This window comes from Parasteatoda tepidariorum, chromosome 9 (genome assembly GCF_982258835.1).
Source record: "Parasteatoda tepidariorum strain Cologne lab strain chromosome 9, Ptep-v5.0, whole genome shotgun sequence".
Taxonomy (NCBI): Eukaryota; Metazoa; Arthropoda; class Arachnida; order Araneae; family Theridiidae; genus Parasteatoda; species Parasteatoda tepidariorum.
This window is the reverse complement of record NC_141763.1, coordinates 81,011,888-81,024,985: the sequence shown is the minus strand read 5'-3', so window position 1 is coordinate 81,024,985 and position 13,098 is coordinate 81,011,888. Positions and strand designations below refer to the sequence as shown.

At 29.3% G+C, this 13,098-nt stretch overlaps 1 protein-coding gene across 2 annotated transcripts in view; it reads right to left on the bottom strand.

Annotated features, from left to right (window-relative positions):
• The window catches only part of sfl (N-deacetylase and N-sulfotransferase sfl), a 97,185-nt gene that overhangs the window by 59,409 nt on the left and 24,678 nt on the right, over positions 1-13,098 (bottom strand). Inside the window, exon 2 of one of the 2 annotated variants that reach the window (XM_016048387.5) lies at positions 4,576-4,655. The exons of the other annotated variant lie outside the window; for it this stretch is intronic. The gene's annotated coding sequence lies outside the window, so the exon portion shown is untranslated. The remainder of the gene's footprint in view (positions 1-4,575; positions 4,656-13,098) is intronic. 2 annotated transcript variants of the gene reach the window in all.

Genomic DNA, 13,098 nt, shown 5'->3' with positions numbered 1-13,098 from the left:
AAAGAAATACCTTACATTATTTATTAATAACTGACCACTGTTAAAAATGTTACAATTGGTCACTAGCCAAAAAAAAAATTCTTAATTTTGCCCTATGGTAGTCACGATAACTAAGTTAAACTGTGCTAGAAACTGCGTATAAAGCAAAACAAAAGGGACAGATGAATGCTGAGAAAATGTCACAGACAAACCTCAGGGTTGTGGAACCAGTATTAAGTGTTCAGTTAAACGTTCAATTACCAGGGGTCCATCCAGACATTTTGTGAAAGGTCCGTTTTTGTAAAATTGTGAAAAAATTAATCGTAATTAATGAATATAAAATAAACGTTAAGTCACATTCTTTCAACCAGGGTCCTGCATTTATGAATTTGTGCAAATAGGGTCCGGTTATTGCAAAAAAAAATTTCAAGGAGTTTTTAAATTGTAAAGAGATACGAGATTATACTCAGCACTGTAAAATTATAATTAAAAAAAATTAAATTTTCAAAAATAAACAGCAATTGCTGCTCCTAAATTAGAGATGCAACATGTAAATATTCGGTATTTAGCCTATACTGCTGAACGCAGAATATTCATTTAGTACGAATAATGGAAGAAGCGTCTGCCGGAGACATAACTTAATTCGTTTACATCCATCTTTCTTGTTTTCCCCCCTGGGAAGGGTTTATTCGATTAACAATACAATAATGAAGATAAACAAATTTGCAGACCCCTGATTACACAAATGTTAAATGTTGCGAAAATGTCACTGACGCACCTGGGGGTCGTGGAACCCGTACTTATTAAAGATAAAACGCCTTGAGAGCTTGAAATAGTAATTACAGTTATTGTTAATTCTTCTCAAATAGTTAAATCTCTTTGAAAAAAATAAGACAGTGAGAAGTGTCCAGTTAATGAACTAAACTTTCATCACATCATTTAAACGATTTATATTTCGAACAAAAACAAGCAAATTTTCTCGAACATTCAAGTGTTTGTTTGGTTTATTATTATTTCAGAATTGTCACTAACGCACCTTGAGGTTGTGGAACCCGTAGCTATTTAAAGATACCCCTTGAGAGCTTAATAGAGTAGTTACAGATATGTTAATCCTTCTAAAATAGTTAAATCCCTTGTGAAAAATGAGACACACGGAAGTGTCCAGTTAGTGGATTAAACGTTAATCAATTAAATAACCTAAAATTATAAATAAAAAAAGCAAATATTCTGAGCTTTTTTATTTTGGAGATTTTTGTATTAACGAATACTATCGTGCGAGAAAAACGCTTCTTAAATATTCATTCTTTCACGTGCAGTTAAAGATAAAATAATCGCTACATGCAAAGTATTGCATCTCACGTCTGCAATGGTGTCTTCTACGCCTAAAACCGATGAATTATTTATGCAAACGTCGTGCGGGGGCAGTTAAAACACATGCTTAATTTCAAATCATACACGCATGTTTATATCGATCACACAACTGAAACATTTTCTTCAGATAAATTATAATAAAAAACCTATTAACCTCATAATCAGATCCAAGCCTTTTTATAAATTCTTTTGACACAAACTTTTTTTTTTCTTCTTTCGATTAATTATATGCTCTTTTGTTTGCATGGTTGAAAAGCTTTGGTTTTCTTTTATTGAGAAATACTAAGTGGTAGATAATAACTTAAATAGTGTGCGGTCTGAAGAATTTGATGTGCATTTTTCGAATTATTCATAAGGTAGATATAAATATGGAGATAAATTAATAATTTTGGCTTTCCTGCTAGGATTTCTACGTCAAAGAATGTTGAGTTACTCAAATGTTGCGAGCGTGTTGTAAGAATTTGAAGCATTTCGTCCTTTTTTTGCTTTTTAACGCGAAGGAAATTCCATCTTAATTTACTATTCACAGATAAAGTCCTGATTATTATTTACTTTATTCTGCACTGCTGTAACCTTTCGAAACATAAAATACGAAGCCGTAATCTTCTCAGAATCAAGATAGTATTATGTAATTTCTTTCTTTTTCATTTTTACAATAATAAAAATAAAAATATATATTCTAAATAAAAATAATAAAAATATACATTCAAAAATACAGAATGTAATAAAAAATTACATTTTGTATTTTTGAAAGTAAAATTATAATACGTTTGCCCGTCTTAATCAAAAAAAAATTGTTTTTACTTTAGTTAAAGTTAGAAACAATTTTCAGCATTTCACATCATTTAACAAATTTAAAATAATAATAAAAATAAACGTTTAGTATTAGATAGCCTATTCAAAACTTTCCATCATACTATTTAATAATTTTCTTTACAATGAAAACCATTATTATTTTTTTAATATATTTAGTACGAAGTCGTATTGATTGCTTATTTTTTTACCCACCCGAAAACTCGAAAAAACCCGGGTGGTTTTTTTTAAAACATTATCAAAACATGCCCTTTTTTATATCAGTTGTTATTTCTTCTATGACTTATAAATAATAATGCATAATACACTAACATACGTAACCCTACCTTCAAAACTTAGTGTATTTAAATAAATAAGTATGTACTTTGAATTAATGTAATTTTTTTTTGCTTCAACATACGTCCTATTTAAATAAGTTTTCAAATACGAATAAAATAAGCATTTATAAGTGTTATAACAAAATATTAAAAACAGTATTTTTTAATTTTTTCCAAAAGAATATTTTAATTTTATAAAAAGATCTAAATGGGTAGATTAAAATAATTTTGTTAGTAGTTATATTTTAATGCCACTGCTACAAAATAGTGATTTCAATACAAAAATTATTCAATTTCAAACCATAATAATATATTGAATAATATAAAATTAAAGTTAACTTATATTGCATTATAAATTTTATTTAATAAAAGTTTACATAGTAATTATTGTTTTTGTTTTGATTTATAAAACGTTGGTATTTAACCAGCTTTTTCAAACCTTAGTCTATTCGTCAATTTTAACAAAACCAGACCAAAAGTAGAAAACACCCTTTCCACAGGTGCAGAGCCCGCGCTAAGCATTCGCCACCTCGCATAATGCGATAAAATCCTATATTTGGCGAATAAAATTGTGTTTTGGCGAATGATTTTTTTCCACTGGAAATTAAAATATATATTTAACTCGATCCTCAAAATTACGTCGAAATGAGTTCTTCGAAACTAATCAGTATTTTTTTATTCTATTACAGTAATTTTCGGTAGATGCGCCGCATAACCAATTAGAATTGGGTCTAAATAATATAAGCCTGATACAAAATACCGTAAAATAGTTATTTATGATAAAATAATTAATCATAAAATTGTTAAAGATTTGCTTTTGGCGAAGATTTTTGATATTTGACTAATTAACAGCAAATAATTTGAAATCTTTAGCGCGTCCCCAGCATGTATGCAAGATAATGAAATGGTTTAAGGATTTGCTTCAACCTCGATTCAATTTGTGATTTTTTATGTTAATAGTGTTTCATTTTCCATAACATTTAGCAAAAGTTCAACAAAGCAAGCAATATTAGATTTTTCTGTTCGCATTGTATCGAGGGAATGCAACAACAAACACAATATGATGCACAAAAAAATACAAAATGCAACGTTAAATATATATAATACAAGAAACCATCCTGTATTAGTATCAGTTGTCGCATTTCTTTAGTACTGAGAATTAATCAACAGATAAAATATATCGGGTATAATATTTTTCACAATTGTATGGATTCTGGAATTTTCAAAGCAAAGCTAATTTTAAATACATAGTTTAGAGAGCAATTCAAAAAACTTGCTAAATAAACGGTAGTTCTATAGTTAGTTGGACTAAAAAAGTAAAATTAATTATTTTAATTAAATTTAACTCAAAAAAATTACACTTTAACTTATATATATTTAAAAATAAATAGATAAAACAGAAAACAGTACATTTTTCTGATCCCATGATTTTATTTCTAGTCAAAGAAGGAATTGATTTAAGAGCCTTTTATTAATACCAGCATGAAAAGATGGTAGCATATTAAAATTAAAGCTATTTTTCTATTTCAATTCATTGATTTAATTATTATTTTACTATGAAAGTTTTCTTCTTTACTAAAATTGTTCTCTTTTGAATTAAGAATTAAACCTAAAAAAAGAGTTAAACTAATTAATATATTTTCAATGAAAAGCACAACAAAACCCATCCGCGTTTTGTTTTTTTTTTTCTTTTTTTTAAATTTTAGTATGAAAGTTCAAAAAAGGGAATTTTTTTAAACCATGAAATAAAATATCTGACTTCATTGGTTAAATTACTTTTAAACAGCCGATTAAAATGCATTAAATTTTAAGAAATGTTTTTAAATATATTATAATTACTTGGGAAAAATTCTAATGATCATATTTGCTTTCAACATATTTTGAAAGTTTGGGATTGTAGTTTTTAAATACACCCAACGCTTTTTTCAAAAGCCCTAAAATAAAATTATATAATGCTAAATCCTTTAAGTAGTAAAACTTACAATCTTCAGATGTAAAAAAGAAAAATAATTAATTTTCCAGAAAAGAATCTAAATCTAACATTAACAGCAATACAGGATGGAAATTTTTAAAGAAAAAATTGAAAATAACTTACCGATAAAACTTAAATTTGACAGTAGTAATTAAATCCTTCTTGAAAATAAATTTTCTTCCGTCACAACAGTTTCAATTTTTCTGAAGAAAAAAAGAATAGTTTTAGAGCCAATAGCGTCGATATAAAATATATAACTAATATTATTGTGAAGACCGGAATTCACAAGTAAAAGTATATGTTAAAATATAGTGCAAAATAATTTAATAACAATTGAATTTTTCAAAATAATAAAAATTTTATACGTTTGCAGCACCCACATTTTTTTAAAAATAAATAATTGAATTTCAGGACTTGGGATGAAAGCCACACTTTTTTCCAAAGATGATATTTTGACATGAAACTTTGCCTAGTATTTTCTGCAGTATTCCAAAATTTTCATTTGATAAAATCAAATTACAGAAACAACTTGTAAGCCTAAATAAAAATAGTTTTTTCCCACAAACTCACTTAAAAAAACAAAGATTTTTTTTTTCCCACAACAATTTTAAAATGTGGTTTGTTATATTGACATGATTTAAAGGCTAATGCTTTCCTATGTCGTATTTAAGAATTTTTTCACCTTCAAAACGTAACAAAACATTTGAAAAAATTATTTTTAAATGTTTTGTTGCAAGCATTTTTCTTACAAGGTAACCAAATGTAATATTCAAAGCAATAAAATAACACAGTTATCATACTATAATGCATCAAATGTTTGCATGTAATAGTATACCAAGCTAATAAAATACGCAAGATAGTAGAAACAAAATATTTTCAATTATTACATTAAATGATCAATACTGCAGAATTATGGCTTTTAAAATTTTCGAAAGTATGTTAGAAATTGACTATCACACAAACAAATAGGCAAAATATTATTTTTTAAATTAGCTAAACATTATCAAATGTATTTGATTGCATAACGACGTAAAATTCAATTTTAATTTATAAAACATTCCAAAAATTTTAAGTTAAACTAAAACAGATTTTTTTTTTTTTTTTTTTTTTTAAATAGACACGGAAAGAGAAAATATATAAATAAAAAATTTTACCTCGTGGGAGTTATTATCCGTGCCAACATATTTTCTAAAAAAAAAAAATTTTTAATCTAAAGCTTAGATGGAAAAAAAAAAAAGCGGGGAAGAAAAAAAAAACATTCTTGGAGCTTTCTTGTTATTAATATTGTGTTTACTTTCAACTTGAGCTTGAACAACAAACAAGTTTTACAATAAATAAACGCCAAAAGGGACAAATTTCTGGTAAACTGAGGAGGGGGAGAATGAAGAGGCAGATTTACACAGTTTTTAAACTTATGAATCTACTTTTTATCCTTGCTAGATTTTTCTCATTTTTGTTGCTAATTAATTAGTTAAACAGTAAAATACATGATGGGTAGTTTCATATACCTAAAATTTTTTCATTTCTTCAATAAAACTTTTTTTTTTCTTTCATAATGAAGACATGTTTGCTAACTTGTCCTGTGAGACAAGTAGTTTACACATTATTGAAAATTTAAAAAAAAAACTTACAGTAAACAAAAACGATGAAACTGAAAAAAAAATAAAGGAATTTAATTACTTCATGTAATAGATTTCATATTTTTCTAGCTAATTTGCACGACTTTATATCAAGTAAGATTTGCTAGTTTGCTTTTAAAAAAAGTAATAAATAAATGAAATAAAACGTTGGCAAGTAGGGATCATCGTCGAGCATTGCAATGACTACGCAATGCAAATAACCAGATTATAAAAGATACTACCCCGCTCTCCCTTTGGACAAAAATTGAGAGGCATATGACTCCGAGTTAACACAAAATTTGAAATAAAACACTACAAATTTGCCTGATGTAAAACAACACTTTTATCAAACAATTAAGAACGGTAAATACACAACTTTTGTTTTAACGATTTAAACTTCAAAAATGCCCATCATCTGTTTTGTCCCAATACATTGTAGCAATCTAAACATGAACAATGTCTCAAATTGCTAAAATACATCAATGAATTATAGGGGGAAAAAACAATATGGGGAATATATCACACATTTAAAACAATTTTCCGAAGTTCCTTAACCAATTGCTGTCATTAATTCCCTCGTTTAAATTGCAAGCCAAGTTCCTGATTATACCACAACTTTCTTAAGTATCTCAGATTCCAAGAACATGTAAATTGTGTCGCCAAAAAAGACTTTTTTTTTCTTTTAACGATATCAAAAAGCTTTTGATTCTGCATGTTTGCAAATGGATTCCGTCACGCGAACACACTCTTCGGCATTTTAACTACCAACAAACAAGTGCAGCATATTTTAATAGTCCATTATGCTCTGTCCCTTCACATACTACTAAAGTTAGGCCTCACATTCTCTTATTCATAATGGAATTAAAAGAGCAAATGCGAACCCCTTTTTAGACATTTTCATTCCTTAGAGATATAAGAGTAAGTAAAAGTTTCAATTAAACCAGACATTTCGAGATTCTTACCATGATTTTAGACATCTGTAAGCATTCGCCATTTCGTAAGTATGAAATTCACATTTTTTTAATGTCAGCGAAATTATGTAAATGCGTTTTCATTTTAAGTTTTAATAAAGCTAAGATGGAAATTGACATCGTTCATTGCGCAACTAAATTTATGCTAGTAGCACAGATCAGCGGTTCCCACAGCCTGACTAAGGCAGGAGCATACGGGGCAGTTGCCCAGGGCCCCCCATGTCAGAGGAGGCCCCCAAATCAAATAGAAAATTTATTGTACGTATCCTTCTTTATTGAACTTCTTTAAAACAAAATATCAGTACAGTGTAAAATTTCGAAGCTTTATGTTAGCTTTTTCATTAATCTATCGTATGAACACAAAAAATCTGTATTTCGTAAATCCATGGCTTTCTGGGGTGAAATTCAGCTAGATTTTCGCAATCAAGACGGACATATTTAGCCAATGAAAAGCCTGTATTTTTGCATATCACAAAATTTAAATACCTCCATTAAGTTCTTTTCTTCATCACTGAAATAGTAAAGCAGAGTGGGGCCCCAAAAAGAAGTTTTTGCCTCAGGCCCCAATTAGGCGTTAGGCCCTGGCGGTTACCAGAAAGGTTTTGCCGGTACCCTATGGCAGCTATTCCCTATTTTTTCAAACAAATTAATTTACTTTTTTTACACCAAGTACCTTTACCGCAATATAACGTTTTGAAAATAAAAACTTCCGTTTTTTCCCACCTTACAGTGCAAATCTAAAAAAGGCTTAACTCTCTGAGAGGATTATTTTCGTAAGAGTTTCTGTCTGCTTAAGATTTAGGCCACGCATTTAAAGTCAACCAAGTTTTTATTTTCAAAACGCTATATTGCGGTGAAGGTACCTTGCGCATAAAGAAAAAATTTGCTTTTAAAAAAATTTATCTAAGCAATTATTATTACGATGCAAAATATATTAAGCAAATCGAAAAATTTTTGCACGCTATTATAATACTCGTTTGTCCAAATATAATTCCATGCAAAAAAAAGTATAAAATAAGTATTCATTATTTTTCATTCTATTTAATAATAGTCGAAAAAATAGAATAGCGATATAAGCCATAAGTAAAATTAACATTAAGGGTTCCAAACTTTAGACCGCTTTCCTGATCAAACTATTAAATCCAATCTGTCGAGAAAAAAAAAGGTATGTTTATTTAGAAAAGTACGTTTTTGCGTTTAATTTCGTCACTCAAAATATCATCTACGGAAATTAATCAGCCTATATGAAGTCATCATCCCCGTGAGCCATTTAATTTGAGTCTTGGTACGTGAAAATCTGATCATTAGATCAAAGTTATTCTGGGTGTTTCGCTTCTTGTCTTTCGATATGCTACAGTTTCTATTGCATACTTTTTACTTCAAAAAAAAATGAAATAAGTTAAAATATCAATACAAATTCAATAAATTACAATCACAACTTTTTCTTGGAATCAAAAAATTATAAATTACTTCATTGCATTTAAAATGTTTCTCATTAACCGGTTAACGCCCAGCGTCATATATTTAGGACAATTCCTTTTTTCAAAAACATTCATTGTGGTGGGAAACTTTTTCCAGCATTTTCATTTATCTGGGTGAATTAAAAGATTCTCAGATACCACAATGATTTAGTTATTTCTGATTAGATCTAGAATTATAAGGAGCAAGTACTTTTAGATCTATCAAAGACTTTTTGCATGCCCTAACAGTAGATAAAACAATTAATTTCGAAAATATATTATACCACTTTTTCCTTAAAACCACTTTTTGTATCATTTCAATATATAAATTCGGGACAAAACGGGTTAAAGAAATGATGTAAAAATATAACAAAACTCTAACCCTGAAACTAACTTATCAGAATCGAGAAAATAGTAAAAGGAAAACCAACTTCCGGCCAGTGAAGAAAATTCGTGTAAGTAATTCGTCTGTATTCCAAAATTAATCACAGCAATGCATAATATTAAAAAAAAAAAATTCGAAAGATAAAGTAACAAAAACAGAAATGTTTTCCTTTCATGCGTAGGCGGGAGTCGAAAGGGCTCATTCATCAACTCCGTGTTTCTAAAAATAAAACAGCTGAAACTTTACAGCCTTCATATAAGCAATCGAAGATAAATAATCAATCGGTAAAATAGTCTTCGTCGTATAATTCTTTTTTAAAAAAAAGTCAGATTTCCCACCTTACCATAATAAAATAGAAACGTTTCGTTCAAGACTAATTATTATCCTAACCAGGGGTCTGTTTAGAAGAAATTTGGGTCCGTTAACGGATACTTCACAAAATATCTATTCATGAAAACGGATCCCTCACAAAATATTTTAACTTAAAATCGGATCCTTCACAAAATAATTTATCTTTTAATCGGGCCCTTCACAAATTTGTTTATCTTCATTATTGTTTTGTTAATCGAATAAACCCTTCCCAGGAAGGGGGGGGGGAGAAGACAGAGATGTAAACGAACTAAATTTTGTCTTCGGCAGACGCTTCTTCCTTTATTCGTTCGAAATGAAAATTCTGCGTTCAGCAGTATAGGCTAAATACCGAATATTTATATGTTGCATCGCTAATTTAGTAGCTGCAATCGCTGTTTATTTTTTAAAATTTAATTATAATTTCATAGTGTTGAGCATAATCTTGTATGTCTTTGTAATTTAAAAACTCCTTGAAAAAGTTTTTTTGTAATAACGGACCCTATTAGCACAAATTCACAAAAGCGGACCCTGGTTGTAAGAATGTGACTTAACGTTTATTTTATATTCACAAATTATGAGTAGTTTTTTCACAATTTTACAAAAAACGGACCTTTCACAAAATGTCTGAACAGACCCCTGCTAACTATTAACGTTATATCCACTTTATAACGTTATGTCCACTATATAACGTTACAAAAGCATTTGAAACAAGAGTAGGGGCTCCTCGCCGCTGGACAAAAGTAGCCCGCAAAGACAAATTAATTAAACTTATTTTTCACAGTATTTCCTTTTACACATGCTTTTAAAGCCAATAGTGCTGACGTTAAATATCCCCAGTGGTATACGGATCATGGGTTGGAGCTCCCATGCTGTCGGGTTAACCGTGAGATTTTCGTGGTTTAAAACGCCACGTAATGCAAATGCGAGTTATTTCCATCAAAAAGTCCTCCAGGATGGCAATTTTCTCTTAATACTTGATTTAGGAGTTTCATTGTCTTCTGGATTGGGTTCAAAATTACAAAGCTACGTAGTTAAACATTGGAAGTCATAAACTCAAAAATGGGTCGGTTGTTCAACGACGGTTAAAATATCCTTAAGAATGAATTCCTTGTCGTCGGGGGCTAATAGTGGAAGATTCTCGTGGTTTTCCTCACCATTTAACAAGAATGTGAGTTAATTCCATCAAATGTTAATTCCCAATCTAAGAGTCTCCTTGTTCAAAATTAAAAGGCTAAGGAATTGAACATTGATAGTCGTAAACTCAGAATTGCGTCGGCTGTTCAGAGCCAGTTATAAAATAAAATAAAAAATCCTATAAGGAAAACAAAAGCTATTTAGACCCAACTTTACAATTCGTACAAAAAAGTTTTTTTTTTATCAGTTTATTCCACATTTTTATTTTTATTTACTACACATAGTGTTATTGATATTTCCCGGTTTATTATTTAAGACAGTTACTAACACAAATAGAAAAATCAATTCAAATATTGAGTATATAGATGAAAAAATTGAATTGCACCCCAATGTGCTAGCGTAAAGGAAAATTTGTATATTTCTGTAAAATCGACAATGTAAAAATAGATTTACTTTAAAATGAAAAATTTTCTCTTTTAAATCAATCATATATTGATTTACTACAAAATTTTTATCATCATATAATGATAGAAGTATCAGTCCCTGCAATATTTTAATCAAAACAAATGAAGTTATTTATGAAATCCACTTTGCCATTTGTGTAATGTAAAAAGAAAAAAAAGAAATTAAAAAAAAAAATCGTTAATAAATTTATTTATACGTTTTTCCTTTTTATACTTTATTTTCTTTCTTATACTTTATTAAAAATTAAACACACTTATAGCTAATTTTTAAAAACATTAATAGGGTAAACCAACAAGTGAAGGAACACTACCCAGTGAAGGAACATTTCATATATATTGATTAAAAATAAGAATTCGAAAGATTTTCTTTAGATTGATTGATAACAATAGCTTACTGCCAAACAATAGGAAGTCATCTAGCAATATTTTGGATTACCTGGTCAAATAGACTTCTCTGGAAAAAATTTTGAATTTGTTATTATCTCTGCAACACCTTGTTTCGTTGAAAAAATTATAAGGTGAGTGTTTGTATTTATATGTTTGAAGAGGAATAATGTAATAGTTTTATTTTTCTCACTATGAAAAAGGATAATTCAAAATATAGTTATTGAAGTTACGTTTTATTTTTTTTTTTAAGCATCATAGCATAATAAAGTACTGAGATAAGGGAGTGTTTATTCACTGGATCACCAAACGATGAAAAACCAGTGAAGGAACAAGTGTTCCTTTACTGGTGTTTTTCTAAGTTAATGGAAGTAAAAGATAAACTTTAATTTTCTTGTACCTTTAGTGATGTTCCGCATCAAAAGTATGTTAAAAATACGAAAAACAACTTCTAACCAGTGAGGGAACTGGCATGTTCCTTTACTGGGCATAGATTTCCCAGTGAATGAACAGTATGTGTTAATATGTTGACACGTTAATTTTCAATTCATGATTACAAAAAAAGGTTAACATTTTCCAAGTATTTATATGTTATAATTTCAAGAATATGCTTGTTTTTAAATATTTGTATGGCTTTCAAATTCATAAAGAGCATTAAAAAATAACCAAAATTAAGCGTTCCTTTACTGGGTGTTCATTCACTGGTAAGAGCTGTTCCTTCACATGGTCTTCTTACTACTTGTTATTTGAACCTCCAAAATTTTAAAACAATATTATGTAAGTTCTCTACAATTTTTTTACATAATTTGCAATTAGTAACAAACATGTTGACACTGTCATTTAATTAAAATTACGAATTTTGAAATTAATGTGATTTTTAAAAGGCAAGCGAAGCTTAAGTGTTCCTTCACTGGTTAGTTCACCCCCCTATACCCACTTAAGAGAATCAAAAACACATAACATTTGAGAAAACAAACAGGAATCTGCCCACCTGTTGGTGGATTTCTCGCGTCAAGACATTTAAAAAAATAATCCGATTGATAAATGTTTTCCTCAACTAATCACTCAAGTCAACAATAAATTCTGCGTTCCAAGAAGCACTACGCAAAACAAATAACCATAAAATCCAGTCTTTCTTCTTTCTAACAAGATGAAAATTGACGTTCAGTATTCAAATCAAAAACCGTCCAGTCCGAATTTTCTCAGAAAAACTTGGAACAAAGCCATAAAAAAAAAATGTTCTCGACAGGCTGATGGCCAGTCTCCAAGCCCAATCTCAACATTTTACATCAAAATTGCTCATTGTTATCTTTTCTACCTTCGACATTTACCAGAAAGGCGAAAAAAAGTTTTCGTAAATACACATGGAATCCGGTTTTTAGAATGTTCTTTTATCTGGTTCAGTTCAGCAGGTAAAGGTTCTTTTTGTCTAGTAGTAAATCGTCTGACTATTGTTGGCGCATTCTGTATTAGAAGAATGTTTCCCCCTTGACCTCAGCAAAGGTGGGGTCCATAAACAGGTCGATAGTTTACTGACGAAATCAACAGTGGCATGGAGTAGCAATAAACAAAACATTCCATTCAGGTATTCTGATAAATATTATTCGGAACGATATAAATAAAAAGCTAACACATTTATTAATTACAGATACTGGTTTATTATTCATATTTAACAGAATAAAACTTGTATAAACTTCAACTCATCGCTGCACAGTGGACCAGCACCCAAGGTTTCGTGGCCAAAATTAGTATTTCGATAAAATTTGTTTAAAAATTTGGGGGTGTTTATTTAGGGGTCTTTATGCGCAGGTAAATTGAATTCATAGTTGAAATTTTGAAATACACTAAAAATACCCACAAAAAAAAACAAAATGGCGG